Below are 18,068 nucleotides of genomic sequence, written 5' to 3'. Positions count from 1 at the left end.
GCAGCTCCGACTTCTGGGCAACAGACACAGATCTAGAGGTGAAGGAGCACAAAAGGGCCCTCTTCTTTAAGACCCCTGCTGAGAAAAGGGAAGCCAATTCATTAGCTCCATCCCTTAGAGCTTTGTCCATGCAGGACATGATACTCGTCAGGTCTTTCGTGTCCTCCAGGAGTTCAGACTTCCTGGCCAGAGTCCCGAGAGACCAGTCCAGGAAGCTGAAAACCTCGAAAACCCTGAAAATTCCCTTGATGAGGTGATCAAGCTCCGACATGGACCACATCACCTTGGCAGAGTTTAAAGCATGCCTTCTTGCCGAGTCCACAAGAGCCGAGAAGTCACCTTGGGAGGAGGAAGGCACTCCTAACCCCAAAGGTTCCCCTGTCTCATACCACATACCGGCCTTGGAAGCGAGCCGGGACTGGAAAAGAAAAGGTGGTCTTGACAGCTTGTCTCCATTCCTTCATCCAATCATCCACTTTAGCGAGAGCTTTCCTGGCCGAAATTGAAAGTTTCATTTTGATGAAGGCCGAAGACTTAGTAGCTTTCTTCCTGGTAAATTGAGACTGAGGAGAACGAGGGGCCGAAGGTTGAAATTCCTACCCATAAAGTTCCAAAAGAGCGAGAAAGAACCTTGTAATCGCTAGAAGAGTCGGCAGGTTTTTCTTCCTCTTCCGAAATATCTTCGAGGTCCTGCTCAAGGATAACATCCTGAAGAGTTGGGCTGCCAGCAGTCTGGCAGCGAGAGCTGTTTGAATCCTGGCGCCGAGCGCCGCTAACATCCAGTCGGCGAGAGGCGGTATCGTCACGATGACGAGCAGCGGTATCGTCACAATGACGAGAGGCAGTATCGTCACGATGACGAGAAACGGAAGCGTCCTGAAGATGCAGGCTGCCGTCGCCTTGAAAATGCAGACTGCATTCATCCTGTTTCCTAAGAAACGAGGCAGTAACGTCCAGGCGTTTCGAAAGGGAAACGGAATCGTCACGGCGCCGAGAACGAGAGGCAGTATCGTCCTGGCGGCGGGAGGGGGGGGGAAGGAAATTCCTGGCAGCGTGCCGATAAAGAGGGTGTACGTTGTCGTACGGCCGACGAAGTGCGCAGAGGTTTCTTGGGAGAGATACTAAAATCTCTCTTAGAAGATCTCTTAACAGGCAAAGAGACGTCCTTACGTCTGACGGACTGAGAAGGGTGGCTGAAAGCTTTAACTAACGATGAAAGTTGTTCCTGCATAACAACCATGAAAGCTTTAGCAACCTCCGCTGGCTCTCGCGGTGCCGAAGACGGCAGTTGTCGTACGGCTTGACTGGGAGCGCTGGCAGAAGAAGCAGGGAGTCTAGCAGGATTAACTGGGCTAAGGACTCTCTGTTTCGCCCTTTTAACAGGAACATCGAAATCGTCTTCCGAAGGATCAGGGTCTCTGCTACTCGAACCGGGAGAGGGAGAACGAGACTGCACGTCCCGGTTCCACCCTCTCTTCATTGGTCTTGATTCGTAACGCCAATTACGTCTGGGAGAACGATCAGGCGAAGACACAAACGTATCCGACACGCCTTTCCTACGGTGGTCAAGAGCAGCCTGGGAGATCGCAACAGGACTGTCTGAGGCGACGACTGACCGAGGATAAGCACCTCTCACCCCCTTTCGGCTTTCGACGTACCTTCTCCCTTGGTCCTGGGAGCTTGGTAGAGGTCTAGACCTAGGGGTATGACAGATTCGATCAGTCGTCACCTCCACTGCACTTTCACAAGCACTAATTTCACCAACACCCTTAACTTTAAAGGCCTACAACTGTGCTTTAATGGCCTCCAATTCAGCAGCTAATTTAGCATACCCAGGGTCATCCGTAGGCACAGGTCCTGTAGAAGGGGCAGGAGTCACTACATTTGGGGAGGGAATACCTTCCAAAGGGGTTACAAGCAAAGGGTCAATAGATAAATCTAAGCTAGGCTCACTAGCAGACTTTGACTTTGATTTAGCTCTTCTAACTCTATCAATCTCGAGTTTGCGCACATAGCGCTGCATAGCTAACCAATCATTATCACTTAAAACCTCGCATTCCTTTCACTTATTATCTAAAGCACATTCAAACCCCCTGCAACCCATACAGATAGTGTGAGGGTCAACCGAAAGTTTCGGCAACCTCACCTTGCAAATATCATTCGCACAAACACGATAATGAATTTTCTCACTCATGATAATAAAGGAAAAAAGACAAAAAACAAAAACAACACGATTGCCAAATCCCAACACAGTGTACTTCACCAAAAACGAAGTCCAAAAAGGCGATGAAGGGAAAGCGATCCGAAAAACTCTGAAAGGTGGACCAACGATGTTGTCGATCCGGCCGGCAGAGATAATCTGAGGAACAGAAAATGGGAATGATTCCAAGTACCACCCTGTAAGGGTTGTTAACCATCTAACCACACAACCACCACAAGGCGGTTGCCGCGATTTTCGATTAAATTCTGCCGCAGTCAGAGACTCAGCTATATATATATAACTGCCAGGTAAGTTCTATTCATAAAAATCCTTTTTGTGGTTTGTAAATAATAAAAACTTCGTTTCTCTGACACCCACTCCTTCCCCACCAGGTGGTTGAAATTTACGCCACAATACCGTCACGTATTGGACAGCACTCATTTGTAGAAACGCCCGCGAGATCTTCTAGTCTTACCCTAATTTAATGCAACGTTCGTGGAGTTAAATGGCGGGTATTTCGAATGATCAGTTCGAAACTCCCGACACAAAGATAGCTCGGTTTCCCCACTAAAAGACATGGAACTGACACATCAACATAGTCAACCAAACAGAATTCGTGATGCCAGCGTACATAAACAGAAGTTTGTGATGCCAGTGTACATTTGATATATTGTATATTTAATATATAATTAATCGAAAATTGAGTGATTACTCAAGAGTATCACTATTTGTAAATTGCATATTTAATGGACACTTTTGAGTAATTAATCCATTTTTAATCAAGTATATTTTGAATATACAGTATATCAAATGTACACAGGCATCAAGAATTCTGTTTTGTTGACGATGTTGACATGTCAATTCCAAATCGTTAGGAAACCGAGCTATTTTCTTTTCATAACCCCTTCCCCCCACTTCAACATATCTTGCTAATTATTGCTTTCCCAGAATTTAAATAACCACCTAATTACTGTGCAAGAAGGTGAGAACTGCAGGATTACATTATATTGGAGTAAATGGAGAGCGTGGTGTTGTATACTATTACGTACCACGAATTCTGTTTGGTTGACTATGTTGACATGTCAGTTCCAAGTCATTTAGTGAGGAAACCGAGCTGTTTTCTTTTTATAACCCCCTCCCCCTCTTCAACATATCTTGCTAATTATTGCTTTCCCAGAATTTAAATAACCACCTAATTACTGTGCAAGAAGGTGAGAACTGCAGGATTGCATTATTTTGGAGTAAATGGAGAGTGTGGTGTTGTAAACAATTACCAAAAACACTGCTAATGTTAGCATGTTACGCTAACATTGCTAATGCTAGATTGCGCAGCTCAATATTACCGTATTTTGCCATCGGTTTATCCAAGAATGTAACGTATAGATACATAGATAGATAGATAGATATATATATTATATATATATATATATATATATATATATCTATATATATATATATATACATATACATATATATATATACATATACATATATATATAGGTATTTTGTATTGTATTACAGGGTGAGATTTTGAACAGAAAATATATGTTTTCCTGTAGTAAATAACGTGATTTAACCAAATTTGATGTTCATTTCAATCGGAAACTAACAGATCAACCAATTCGGCTAAGTTTAAGTTGCACGGTGTCACTTCTCTTACGAATGTACTGCGAACGATAACATTAGCAACGTTAACAATAATACACAGTGTTACCAACGTTGACGTATGGTACACAGAGTTACCAACGGCACGCTGACATTACTAACGATAGAAATGATAGATATTTCCATACGTATTTTAAATAATTTCTCCATATAAGTTTTACCTAATATATAAAAAGTACAAAAAGGGCACAGAACCTAACAAACCCACCTAACCTAGCCTAGTAGTATGACAGGTCACAAAATAACATTTGATCTACATCGGACGTTGTCAGCACTGGTTACTGTATTTTTTTATGACACAATCTTTGCAACGGCGCCTCCAAGTTTATCCAGATATACAGTTTTGTATTTTCCTCCGGTTATTATAATTTCAAGAAAGTAATGAATAGAGAAGAAAAGGCTTGTTTTACGTTTATATATCGATTCCCCAGTATGTTTTCCCCACCCAAAAACCCGAGTTCCCACTGGGGGTCCCCCATTATCGGAGGATATAGATGTATATATATTTCTGAAACTATTCATTTGCGACGGGAACGAGTGTCATTTTCGAAGAGAGCGTAATTTTTTCTATAAGAAAAAGTAGTTGTTTTCCTAGGTTACATCGCCCTGTAATACACTACAATGAAACCATATGGGGGGTATATATATATATATATATATATATATATATATATATATATATATATATATATATATATATTATTATTATTAAATGCTAAGCTACAACCCTAGTTGGAAAAGCAAGATGCTATAGGCCCAGGGGCCCCAACAGGGAAAATAGCCCAGTGAGGAAAGGAAATAAGGAAATAAGGAAAAATAGAACATTTTAGGAATAGTAACAATATTAAAATAAATATTTCCTAATTAAAACTATAAAAACTTTAACAGAACAAGAGGAAGAGAAACTAGACAGAAAAGTGTGCCCAAGTGTACCCTCAAGCAAGAGAACTCTAACCCAAGGCAGTGTAAGACCATGGTACAGAGGCTATGGCACTACCCAAGAATAGAGAACAATGGTTTGATTTTGGAGTGTCCTTCCCCTAGAAGAGCTGCTTACCATAACTAAAGTCTCTCTTCTACCCTTACCAAGAGGAAAGTAGCCACTGAACAATTACAGTGCAGTAGTTAACCCCTTGGGTGAAGAAGAATTGTCTAGTAATCACAGTGTTGTCAGGTGTATGAGGACAGAGGAGAATCTGTAAAGGATAGGCCAGACTATTCGGTGTCTGTGTGGGCAAAGGGAAAGAACCGTAACCAGAGAGAAGGGTCCTATGTAGTACTGTCTGGCCAGTCAAAGGACCCCATAACTCTCTAGCGGTAGTATCTCAATGGGCGGCTGGTGCCCAGGCCAACCTACTTTCTGAAACTAATCATTGGCTACGGGAAAGTGTCATTTTCGAAGAGCAGAATTTTTTCTATAGAAAAAAGTAGTTTTTTCGGTTTCATTGTAGTTTATTCCATCTCAATGTAACCTAGGATTCCAACTACTTTTTCTTATAGGAAAAATTACGCTCCCTTCGAAAATAACACTCGTTCCCGTCGCAAATTAATAGTTTCAGAAATATATATACATCTATATCCTCCGATAATGGGGGACCCCCAGTGGGAACTCAGGGTTTTGGGTGGGGAAAACATACTGGGGAACCGATATATAACCGTAAATCAGTCCTTTTCTTCTCTATACATTTCCTTCTTGTATTTATTATAACCGTAGAGAAATACAAAACAGTATAACTGGATATATTTGGGAGGAGCCGTTTCAAAGGTTATTTCTTGTAGTAATACAGTAACCAGTGCTGCCAACGCCTGATGTAGTTTAAATGTTAGCATTCCATACCTGATGTAGATCAAATGTTAGCGATCCTTGCTACCATTAGCACCCATTTGTACGTTCGTCCGTTCGCACCTGCGCATATATAATCCCCCTGCGCAGAAGTTTCTCTCCCAAATTACTCTTTTTATTACCGTATTATTTTCTCATTTTATATTCCCATTCAATATTATTTATCATAGATTCCATTTTACCTTCCTATATTGGGTTTATTTGTTTGGTTATTTCCTTTCCCATTTGTACGTACGTTCGTTTCATCAGTTTCCGACCTGCGCATATATCCCCCCCCCCTGCGCAGGAGTTTCCTCTCCCCCATTACTCTTTTTATTATCGTGTTATTTTCTCGGTAAATGTGTAGGAGAGCTCCGCGTTCGATTTAAAAGTTTCTAAAAGTAGAAAACGAAAGAAAACAGTAAATTAGAGCTACAGTTACCTTGAAACTGTGAGATAATTCTCCTACAACCACCTAACTCTTACACAGAAAATGTAAGCATAAACCTACTACTACAATTATGGGGGACCACAGTGGGAAGCGGGGTTTTTGGGTGGGGGGAGGAGGAGAAAAGTGATTTTTCGGGGCACTACCGAACCTAATACAACTACCTACCCTACCCTGGGGGCCATGTACCCCTACCTAGGCCTACCGGGGGGGGGGGCTCCGCCCCTCCTGCGACCCCCCCTTAAGGCCACAGTAATTTTCAGGGCACCACCGAACCTAAGACACCCACCTAACCTAGCCTATGGGGCCCTGTACCCCTACCTAGGCCCCCCCCCCCCTGCGACCCCCCCTTAAGGCCACATTGAGTTTCAGTTCAAACGAAACAAATTAAAATGAAAACGCCTTTTGCAAAAAAAGGAACACAAACTTCAAATTAGTCTCAATATATAACTTACCTTTGAAACAAGACACGAAAAAATTGCACCTCCTCTTCCTTTTCCCACAAGTAACCACACTACGATCACACCGGAATGCTAATTTGTTGTAATCTATACGGCACACATTTTCACAATTAGGGCACTTTTTCTCTGCCAAAATCAAACCATGACGTTGAGCAAATGCAATTAGCAAATCAACTTTCCCTGAATAATGTACACAAAAATCCCCAAAAGAAATAAAGCAATTGTCACAAGTGACACAGTCGGAACGGGATGAAGGTCCTGCTAATTGCTCCATACTTCACGGCAAAATGAGCTTTTCAGTTTGAAGGGAGATCCGAGACGTGCAAAAATATTCCTCCGCGGAACTTCACGTAAACTGTGGTAACTGGTGGAAAAATAGCAGGGATAAGTGAAGTAATAAGTGTCAGCATTGGCTAGATTTGTAAAAACCGCCATGATTGGTTTTCAAACAGTGTGACGTCAAGAAAACACCTGTTATTGGTTAGAATAGCATTGAGAACTAGTTTGCCATACGCAGTAAGGCGGTGAAACAGCTCATTTTAGCCAAGACATCACACAGTAAACAAAAACAAACACTTAGAAAAATTCCAAGTGAAACATAACTATACACACGAATATCTTCGTTAAATAGAAGCTGCTCATATATTGACTATTATATAAGCGTTCTATATGATATAATAGTGAATTGTAGGTGTTTAAATTCTTCAAGATCTTCCGCGGAGCTCTCCTACACATTTACCATTTTCTCATTTTTTATTCCCATTCAATATTATTTATCATTCATTCCATTTTACCTTCCTATATTGGGTTTATTTGTTTGGTTATTTCTTTCTCTCTTCCTGGTTGCACATGAATACTTACTCTGGACTAGTTTTTTTATCCAGTTAATTCTCGGTATGATCATCTCATTTTATATTCCCATTCAATATTATTTACCGTTCATTCCATGTTACCTTCCTATATTGTTTTTATTTATTTTTGTTGGTTATTTCTTTTTCTCTCCTCTGTGTCTTATAAATCCTTTCTCTGGTCTAGTTTCCGTATTTAGTTCATTCATGTTTACCCGTTAGAATTCTTTGTTTTTCCCTTAACCAATCACCACCTTAGGCCTATGCAGATATCTCCCTACCCCCCCACTTCCTTTATTCCTATTAGCGGTTTTTCATAGCCCTTGTTCCAATGCCTTTCCCGTTGTAACCTTTGAGCTGGTGAGGTGTTCGTTACAAGTTCGGTTTCTTTTTTCGTCTATTTCGTTGGAGCAAGTTATAGAGTCGTTCTGTTTTATCTCATAGGAAAGTCATTCACGTGTTTTATTGCTCTTCTGAATCCTTCATTCGTAAAACTAAGAAGAACCGCCGTTGTGGTTATACCTTTACTGCCTATAAAGGTACTTTTTTGGACAATAGTCGTCTACCCCCATGGAAGATAATATTATGTGCCATCCACTTTTTGCATAAACATTCGGACCATGAGACCCTCATGGATGGTATCGACATATCTTCGAAAACTAGTGTCGATTGGAGAAGTTTCTGTTCCCAGGTTACCGAATTCTTCGCCGTTTTCTTCATAAAATTAAGTCATTCCTCAATAGCCATTATACGGGTTTTGTGACCGGGGTACTTCTAGGCAAGGTTAGGTGGGTTTGTTAGGTTCTGTGGTCTTTCTGTACTATTTATATATTGTGTAACAGTTATATGGAAAAATAATTTAATATTCGAATGCAAATATTTATCATTTCTGCCACTAGTAATGTCATCGTTTCGTTGGTAGTTCTGTGTTCCATTCGTCACCGTTGGTAGTACTGTGAAACATAGTAAGTCATTCCCCAATGCTTATTATATGAGTTTGGTGACCGGGGTCTTCTAGGCAAGGTTAGGTGGGTTTGTTAGGTTCTGTGGCCTTTTGGTACTTTCTATTTATTGTTTAATAGTTATATGAAAATATTATTTAGTTTACGTATGGAAATATTTATCATTCCTATCTCTAGAAATGTCATCGTGTCGTTGGTAACACTGTGTACCATTCGTCATCGTTGGTAGCTCTGTCAACCATTGGTAACGTTGCTAATGTTATCGTCCCCTACATCTGTTTAAATATTTTAACTCGGTATATATGTCATCAGTGTTAATATTTATATGGTTCATTTGTATTGTATTTCATTGTGTGATTTCGCACAGGAAATATATTATTTCCTATAGTAGATATCGTGATTTAACTGGTTTTCTCATTCATTTCATCCGTAATAACATCAACCAATTCGTCAACTTATAACTAACCGAATTGGTTGATCTGTTTGTTTGCGATTGAAATGATCATCAAAATCGGTTAAATCACGTTATTTGCTATAGGAAATCATATATTTCTTGTGCGAAATCACACCATGGAATAATATATAAAATTACCGCTATGCAATCATGAGAGTTTCATAGCCCTCACTAATGTTGCCCTGTTCTATGACTGAACCGGAAATTCTATCTGGCAGGCCGAGGTGCACCAACAGCATTACTACGCAGTCAACCTAACTGGTAAACCTTTTCACTAGACGCATTAGCATAGGGTCGCCCAGAAATAGCGCACACAAATGGCCACATAGGTAAATGTCTGCTACATAAATAACGTTAACTGAGAAAAATGCTTCTCCCTTCATGGAATCCAATTGTAATATGAACATGGACAAGGATATCAACTATAAAGAGTATGAATCTCTGCTACCATCATCACAACTTTCCCGGCATTTTAGCTGGCGATATATAAATAAGGATAATTACTAACTGGAATCTTGTTACTTACCCACTTTTTACCACGGAAGTGACGGGACGCATAACATCTTTTAGCTTTCACCTTAGGCATCCTCAATGAAATTCCAAAACCTGTGTCTTTAACATACGAACGATGAATAGTAGCCAAATGATCACGGCGTCACGCTTCAAAGTTCTAGGTATCGAACATGGCGTCAGTGGGAGAATTCTCTACGCACCAAAAAAAAACTTATCGAACCTGTTCTTAGGTATTTTTATATACAGTATATATGGTTTCAAAATATACAAACTCTTTTAATAAAAACAATAATGTTTTTTAATATGTTAAGCAAATGATACGAAACATCTAGAATATCATTTACGTTTACTATCATTCGCCTGGCATAAAAGAACAGTTCCATGTTTCTTTTAACACGTTATTTTGACCATGGGATGACCGTTATAAAAATCTAGGTAATATTGTATGATCTGATAAGTCTTTTCACAATTCTGGTGTGACATGCAAAATAAAAATCTGTTTCGGAGTAATTTATGTTGGCTCGAATAATTAGCCATTTTCTGTTCAAAACGGCATTACTGCCATCTGTTTTGTCAGGATGCCAGAGAACAAATGTTATCGTATGGGGTAATATACGTTTTATCCGTTATTAAATTTTACGGGTTACAATAAACCAGTGTTGAATTTAGTAGTTAAACAATGTGCAGACGGTCAATGTCTTTACTAGATCAGGAAAAATGTAGCATATTACTAGAATTCGAAATCATGATGGTTCCATCACAGATCACCGAAGCAACTTCCTTTCCATACCATCAACGAACACCTTTAAAGTTTAATCTGTTTAAGGTTGTCAAATGTATATTATTGTTCCCTACACATGTCCTATTGATTCCAATGAAGATACTGTTTTTTTTCTTTCTTTCTAAATAGTGATTTAGAAGCATATAAAGTTCGTAAAATTATACTTTCGTAAATGAATATCCTAGTTCATTATAAAATATTAAAGATATAATTATTACTAGCAAAGCTAAGGCCTTCGTTGAAGTACAATGATACAAGACCAAATACTACAACACGGAAAGTAGCCCAGTGAAGAAAGGAAATGAGAGATTATAGTAAAACGTGGTGGGAAAATTTAGAGGGGTTGATGGAGCATGAAGTAATCGGCTTTTTACAGAACTTTCGTTTTCATTGTCGTTAGACTTGAGGCGATTCATGTTTGCAATACATCTTGCGTATTATTATTATTATTATTATTATTATTACAAGCCAAGCTATAACTCTAGTTGGAAAAGCAATATGCTATAAGTCCAAGGGCTCCAACAGGGAAAAATAGCCCAGTGAGGAAGGAAATAAGGAAATAAACAAACTACAAGAGAAGTAATAAACAATCAAAATAAAATATTTTAGGAACAATAACATTGAATTACATTAAATCTCTAAAACAAACAAGAGGAAGAGAAATAAGACAGAATAGCGTATCGGAGTGTACCCTCAGGCAAGAGAACTCTAATCCAAGACTGTGGAAGGTCATGGTACAGAGGCTAAGGCACTACCCAAGACTAGAGAAGAATGGTTTGATTTTGGAGTGTCCCAGAAGAGCTGCTTACCATAGCTTGTCAGGTGTCAGGACAGAGGAAAATGTGGAAAGAATATGTCAGACCATTATGTGCAGGCAAAGACAAAATTAGCCGTAACCAGAGAGAGAGAAGGGGGGGTGGTCCAATGTAGTACAGCCTGGCCCATCAAAGGACCCAATAACTCTCTATTAGTAGTATCTCAATGGGTGGCTGGTGCTCTGGCCAACCTATTAATAGGTATATTACAAATATAATCTGCTATAGCTACTTTTTTTAAACGTCCGGAAAAAAAAATATCCTAAAAAACTTTCCAAAAGCACTAACTAATCTTTTCTTCCCCAATTGGTGTAAATAAGCTCAACTTGGGGTAAGAATGAATCAGAATGACCCCCAGGTTCTCCCTAGGGGGCAAAAACAAATCAGAATTATTGATTTTTCTTACCCCATGCCCGATTTATTTTTCCCCATACCCTAGCATTATTTACCCCAAACTTTATTTTTAATTCCCTTATCATATTTTATTCCATATACAGGCTTTATAAACATGTAACAATTATCTAATATCAAGTAAAGTATATGGCTGAGGTTAGCAACTATATTCTGAGCAAGTGCTGATATACTTGGTTCTCATTGAAACCTGTTCAAACTTGCCTTTTGTTATCTGTGGATTCTATGAGCTTTGATTAATGCAATGGAACGGCTTGAAATATCTGATAGTCTTGATGAAACTCTTTCCTCTTGATCCATCGAAAAGAAAAAAGATTGGCCCTAAAGAGAACAAGACTGTAAGAGTAACACGGACCAAGTCGTGAAAACATAACCATTTTGGCAAAATATAGTGCTGATGGACGAGCACTGGATCCTTAACCCTGGATAGGTACGGTGGGTCGTTTGCGACCCCGAGCGTCAAAAAAAAACAGGTTTTTCTCACGTGACTCACCCCTGTGACTGAATTTGTGGGTGATCGACCTGCAGGAGGTGTCTCCCCTACACGCTCTAGTAGTGTCCAGATGTGCATTGCTGTAGCTGTACTCCTTCCCCGATTTCTGAGACGCGTCGGGGTCGTTCGCATCCGAATTTACCCTTCTGAGGTAGTTTGCATAATTATCAAAGTTATTACGTATTATGAAATTGTCGTAGAATGGTGCAACTTGTATAGGTTATCAGTTGTGGAAAGTCTTGGTGGATTGTTTGGCTACCATGTGCATGTTTTTTTTTTTAGTTAAAATGTCGTTCATCACCACGAGGACCATTTTACCGCGAGTGCCCCTTTTTCATTTTTTTTCATTTTTTTGCCAAGTCATTTTTCCGTAAGATATTGCCAAATAGTGTCGTAAAACTTTTGCTTGTTTAGTGTTGGAAAGTGTGTCTAGATGATCTGGCTACCCATCCATGACTTTGTTTTTGTCAGATACGACGTAGTTATTGGTATATTGGGTATTTAACTGCGGTTACCAATTTCTGTTTTTTTTTCAATATTTGTAAAAATTACTACGTAGTAAGGAATTGCCGTATATTATTCATTTTTTTTTCATGTTTATGTGTTAGAAAGTGTGCCTTGATGGTTGGGCTAACACGTGCATGTCTTTTTTTTTATCTGAGATGTCGTATATTAGAATGTCGGGCATTTTACCGCGAGTGTCCCTTTTTAATTTTTTTTAATTTTTTTGCCAAGTCATTTTTCCGTAAGATATTGCGAAATAGTGTCGTAAAACTTTTGCTTTTTTAATGTTGGAAAGTGTGTCTAGATGATCTGGCTACCCATGCGTGATTTTGTTTTTGTCAGATACGACGTAGTTATTGGTATATTGGGTATTTAACTGCGGTTGCCAATTTCTGTTTTTTTTTCAATATTTGTAAAAATTTACTACGTAGTAAGGAATTGCCGTATATTATTGATTTTTTTTTCATGTTTATGTGTTAGAAAGTGTGCCTTGATGGTTGGGCTAACACGTGCATGTCTTTTTTTTTTATCTGATATGCCGTATATTAGAATGTTGGGCATTTTTCCGCGAGTGCCCCTTTTTATTTGTTTTGCATTTTTTTGCTTAGTCATGTTACCGTAAGGAATTGGCAAGTAGTGTCGCAAAACTTATATTTTTATAGTGTTGGAAAGTGTTTCTAGATGATCTGGCTCCCCATGCCTATTTTTTTTTTAGCCAGATATGGCGTATATATAAGTATGTGTTCGATTTTCCTGTGATTGCCATTTTTTCGTTTTTTCCCATTTCTTTCAAAATTACTACGTACTAAGGAACTATCACAGAGTAATATTTCATTTATATGTTTATTTGTCGGAAAATATGCCTTGATGGTTTGCCTAGCACGTGGCTGAAATTTTTTTTTTCTGAAATGCCGTATATTAGAATGGCCATTTTTCCACGAGTGCCCCTTTTTATTTGTTTTGCATTTTTTTGCTTAGTCATGTTACCGTAAGGAATTGGCAAGTAGTGTCGCAAAACTTATATTTTTATAGTGTTGGAAAGTGTTTCTAGATGATCTGGCTACCCATGCCTATTTTTTTTTTACCCAGATATGGCGTATATATAGGTATGTGTTCGATTTTCCGGTGATTGCCATTTTTTCGTTTTTTCCCAATTATTTCAAAATTACTACGTACTAAGGAACTATCACAGAGTAATGATTCCTCTAGATGTTTATTTGTCGGAAAATTTTGTTTACTTTTTTTTTGATTGAATATCATCAAATTTTTTTAGCTAAAATATTGTTTTACATTTTTTTTTTTCGATTTTATTTCCCTTCAAAAAAAATTTTTTGGGTCAGAATTTTAATTTTATAGTCGTAAAATAATCGACAATTATCCAGCAACCCACCATACAATTTTTATGCATATCCAATAATAATTAGATTAGTAAATAACACCTTGAAATTGACATACCCTTCCTACATTTCAAGTGGCAGATTAGGGAGTCTGAGTCAGTGTGGTTGGCGGCCATTTTGTGGACATATCCGAAGCGTAAGCTGCCCTATCTATATATATTCTTGTTCCCTATAGAATTTGTGATATTTTGGTATATTTTTACCTGCATAAATATCATATTATATATTAAACATATGTATTTTTTTACGAAATTTCCAAGTACTCAAAAAATTACCTTTAGATATGGCCCCTGATATAAATGTAATTTACAAAATAATGAAGATTTTTTTACATATTTCTATTTTAGGATAACATATGTTTATTCCCTAAAAAAATTAGCCACTTCCTATTTCATTTGGGTACCCAAAAAAATTCATGAAATTTGGACAATTTTTTTTGGCAAAAAAAAGTTACCCTTTTTTTCTCATTTCAGATCTTCACCTCCATGGGTCTGACTTCATCCAAAATACATCAAGATGTGTCCTAAACATTCAAGAATCAATTCCTAAAAGGATTTGTGTATATATGTATAAACTTTTTTTTTATGAATTTTTATGTCAGGTCTTTTTTTTTTCTACTTAATTTTTTAAAATATTTATAATAAATAGTTTTTCTGCAGATGAGTAGTATTTATCTTTACAGTTGTTTTAAGCATTCATTGAAGTTTTTTTTTTGGCAAAAGAAAAAAGGAGGTTACTGCAAAAACTGATTTTTCAAGAATTTTTTTTGGCGTCGGGGTCGTTCGCGTCCGAGTATACCCTTAAAGGGGTGTCCGAGGACCGTACCTATCCAGGGTTAAATTGTGTTCAAGGGTAAAAAAAAAATGTGCAGTCTTCATGGATTGGAACTGCAGCATTACAAGAAACTCATTACGGTGTATCAGACTCCGGATGGATGACCCATATAAGTTGTGAGGTCTTCTTAAAAGGTTTTGTGAAAAAAACATAAGAAACCCACTCTCTTGTCCAGATATTGTCTGAGCATCTGAGCCATACATCGCTACAAACAATAGAAATACCAAAACAAAAAAATATCAGTATTATTAAACTTCCTGCACATTGTACAGATTTATTACAGCCATTGAATGTTGCTTGTTTTGCCCCATTAAAATCTTTGTATGACCAGCAATGATGCAGCATGTGCATCAGACCGGAGTACGGGCACCACTGCAAAAATGAGGATTTGTGAAGATGTGCAGTGTTTAGAAGCAGGGATTTTCGACTGGGAATGTAAAGGCAGCTTTTAATGCGACTGGAATATATCCTGTGAATTAAGAAAAATATGATAAAGGTTACCTATGAATTGACAAGAGGTGTCCAAAGGATAACAGAAATGATCCTTTGTTATTTGATGCTGCAAAGGAGGCAGCAACGACTCACAATTGATGGCATCGTCACCAAATGAGGAAGATGCCTCACAAAGTTCTACTTTCAGTATCCAAGAGGCAGCACCTATACTAGTACCAGGAACATAAGTAGAAAATGGCTTCCTGATAACCCATCTACAATTCAAAAGGGATCACCATGCTGCAGTCATTGGCCAGATGTTCAAGAAGAACTTCTTGAAGAAGTTAAGTAGGATATTCAACTGCGAGGATCTCTCAATGGTAAACATTTAACCAGGAATGATCTTAGTGAAATTCAAGCAAGCGGTCTACTTCACTGGAAGAGGTCAGTCTTACAATCCAGAGAGTGCAGAGGAACTCATCCTCTCCCATGAAGAAAAATAGGTGCTAGTTTATTGAGAAAATAAAGGGAAGTCACTGGGTAGATCACAGATTGGAATATAAGTAACTCGGTAGATCACATATTGGAAAAGAAATCATTCCGTAGATTACATATTGGAAGAGCACCTTTTGTTCTTTATTTTTTTATGTTAATTACTTCAAGCGGGGAAAAGACGGGGTCAAATAGTTTAAGGAGGCAAATAGGAATGAAAATTTAAATGATTATTTTGAGGCAGGGCATCTCTGAGAATGATGCCAATTGTAAAGAAACGAAGAATAAAAGCACTTGCAATTGGTTGGCTGTCAGTAATGGTGTCGCCGTTGCGACCAATGAGTTTTCTCAGTGACGTAAGCTTTTTCTTGCCAGGCCTGAGGGACGAGTTAATGAGATCCCAGGATTTTTTTAGCACCTTTCGGAGTTGATCAAAGGTGTTCTCAAAATATTTTTTTTTTATGTAACATATTGCAGTAGTTATTATAAAGTGGGGGCACTATAAGCACCAAATTTCATTCTTCGATTTAGGTTATGTTTGATGTTAATTTATTTAAATAGTCCTCTGGAGAGCCCCTTTTTGCCAATCTTTTAACACTAACATATATTGTTTTCAGAGGAAAGCATTCATTGAAAAAACCGCACCCAGGTAAGGATCTAATGAAGCTTGACCATATTTAGACCAGTCTTTGCCCAGAAAGAGTTCCGTGAATTTCCAGTCATTTACTCCGCTCCTATCTCTAAATTGAATTTTTATTTTACTGTCTACGTTGTTTAGTACAGGCAATAAGAGAAAAAAATGAGAAATGGTCTGTGATATCTGATAAAAATATTCCACAATATTAACAAGATTATTATTGGCCCAAATATAGTCGATAGAAAACAGCGAGTCATACAAACCGACTCTTGTTGGTCTAGTTATTGACGGCCGGTAGTCAAAAGATTGCATTGTGTTTATCAGTCTGTGGGTGGTCTCGCTCTCCCCTTCCCTCATAAAGCAGATGTTAAAGTCCCCAGTGACAATTGTATTCACAGGGGAGATACCTGGATTTCTTAGCACCTCCTCTAACGAGTCGAAAAACATATTTCCGGCAACTCCTGGACGTCTATAAATACATAAGATGACTACTGTACGAGATGAATTTGGTATAGAAACCGTTATACCGGTACTTTCAAAATCATCAGTAGAAATGTTGTAAAAGAAAATAATCGTAATTAAAAGGAAACCATTTTAGAACCAAACTTCGGAAACCAACCTGTTTGAGCTAAGGTTTCAAAGACGCATAGATTCTATTCTCTATTACATGTTAACAAAAACAGAAAATATACTTAAATTTGTCTTTCCAAATTGGTGGCTCCTTGGAATTTATGAAGTATGGTTCCTTCTTATTTAAATCACTTCATTTAAACTTTTTAGAGAGAGTCCCGTCCTTCTAGTGGAGCTTTCAATACTACTGACTCTGAGGGAAAAATACGGTGCTACTATAGAGTGAGGTCTACCGCCATATGTCGCCTACCCAGGCAGAGGGTGAGGTCTACCACGCGACAAGCTTGGACCTTCCGCAACCTTAATGCCATGGGGTACCAGCAATCTACAGTAAACCACCAGCAATATTATGTGGATCCTGCGACAGGAGCACACACACAGGAAATTGAGCGATCGTGGTTGGACGCTATACCGATGATTCTGAAGAGATTAATGCGAGGTGTTTGTCGTCAGCTGTTCCAGTCTCATCTTTATTTTTGCTGGAAGGTGATGAGAAAAAATTCCAATGATCTATTGGTGTCTTTCTTAGTAGATGTACGAAGTGTGTACCGCTAGGATAAATGTATGGAAATATATGATAACATGTTTATTTCTACCTTTATTCCTTTTTTTAATGTAATTAGAAATCCAATTATCTATTTAAGTCATTTCTAAGATATGTTTAAATGAAGTGTTTATTGCTTAAACAAATGTATGAAATGTGTTTTATCTATGAGGGACGAATAATTTAGCAGTAGACCGATAACATGTTTATTTTTACCTTTATTCTTTTTTTTTTAATGTAATTAGAAATCCAATTATCTATTTAAGTCATTTCTAAGATATGTTTAAATTAAGTGTTTATAGTTTTGTATCGCTAGAATAAATATGGAAATATATAACATGTTTATTTTTACCTTTATTAATTTTTTTTTTCAATGTAATTAAAATTCCAATTATCATTTTAAGACATTTCTAAAATATGTTTAAATTGAGTGTTTATTGCTTAAACAAATGTATGAAATGTGTCTTATCTATGAGGGACGAATAATTCAGCGGTAGACCTCACGCTATAGTGCTAACGGGAGGTAGACCTCACGCTACAGTGTGGTAGACCTCACGCTATAGTAGCACCAAAAAAGACTATCCCCATTTTATTTTTTCCGCCCTACCGCACACTACTGAACTAGTTTTTTTGGAAGAGCTAAACGGTAACAATCAATTATTTAAAACCGTACAGCTCTACTAGTAATTTAATTCGCGGCATCTCTCCAATATCTACTAATTATT

The 18,068-nt window shown here is 38.0% G+C and overlaps 1 long non-coding RNA gene across 1 annotated transcript in view; it reads right to left on the bottom strand.

Moving 5' to 3' along the window:
- LOC137659482 (uncharacterized) overlaps positions 1-9,518 on the bottom strand; it is a 63,753-nt gene extending 54,235 nt beyond the window's left edge. The window contains exon 1 of the long non-coding RNA XR_011047552.1: positions 9,387-9,518. This is a non-coding gene — a long non-coding RNA (uncharacterized lncRNA). The remainder of the gene's footprint in view (positions 1-9,386) is intronic.
- Positions 9,519-18,068: the final 8,550 nt, after the last annotated feature.

Source organism: Palaemon carinicauda, chromosome 20, assembly GCF_036898095.1.
Source record: "Palaemon carinicauda isolate YSFRI2023 chromosome 20, ASM3689809v2, whole genome shotgun sequence".
Lineage (NCBI taxonomy): Eukaryota > Metazoa > Arthropoda > Malacostraca > Decapoda > Palaemonidae > Palaemon > Palaemon carinicauda.
The sequence above is the reverse complement of the archived record's forward strand: the minus strand, read 5'-3'. Positions and strand labels throughout refer to the sequence as shown.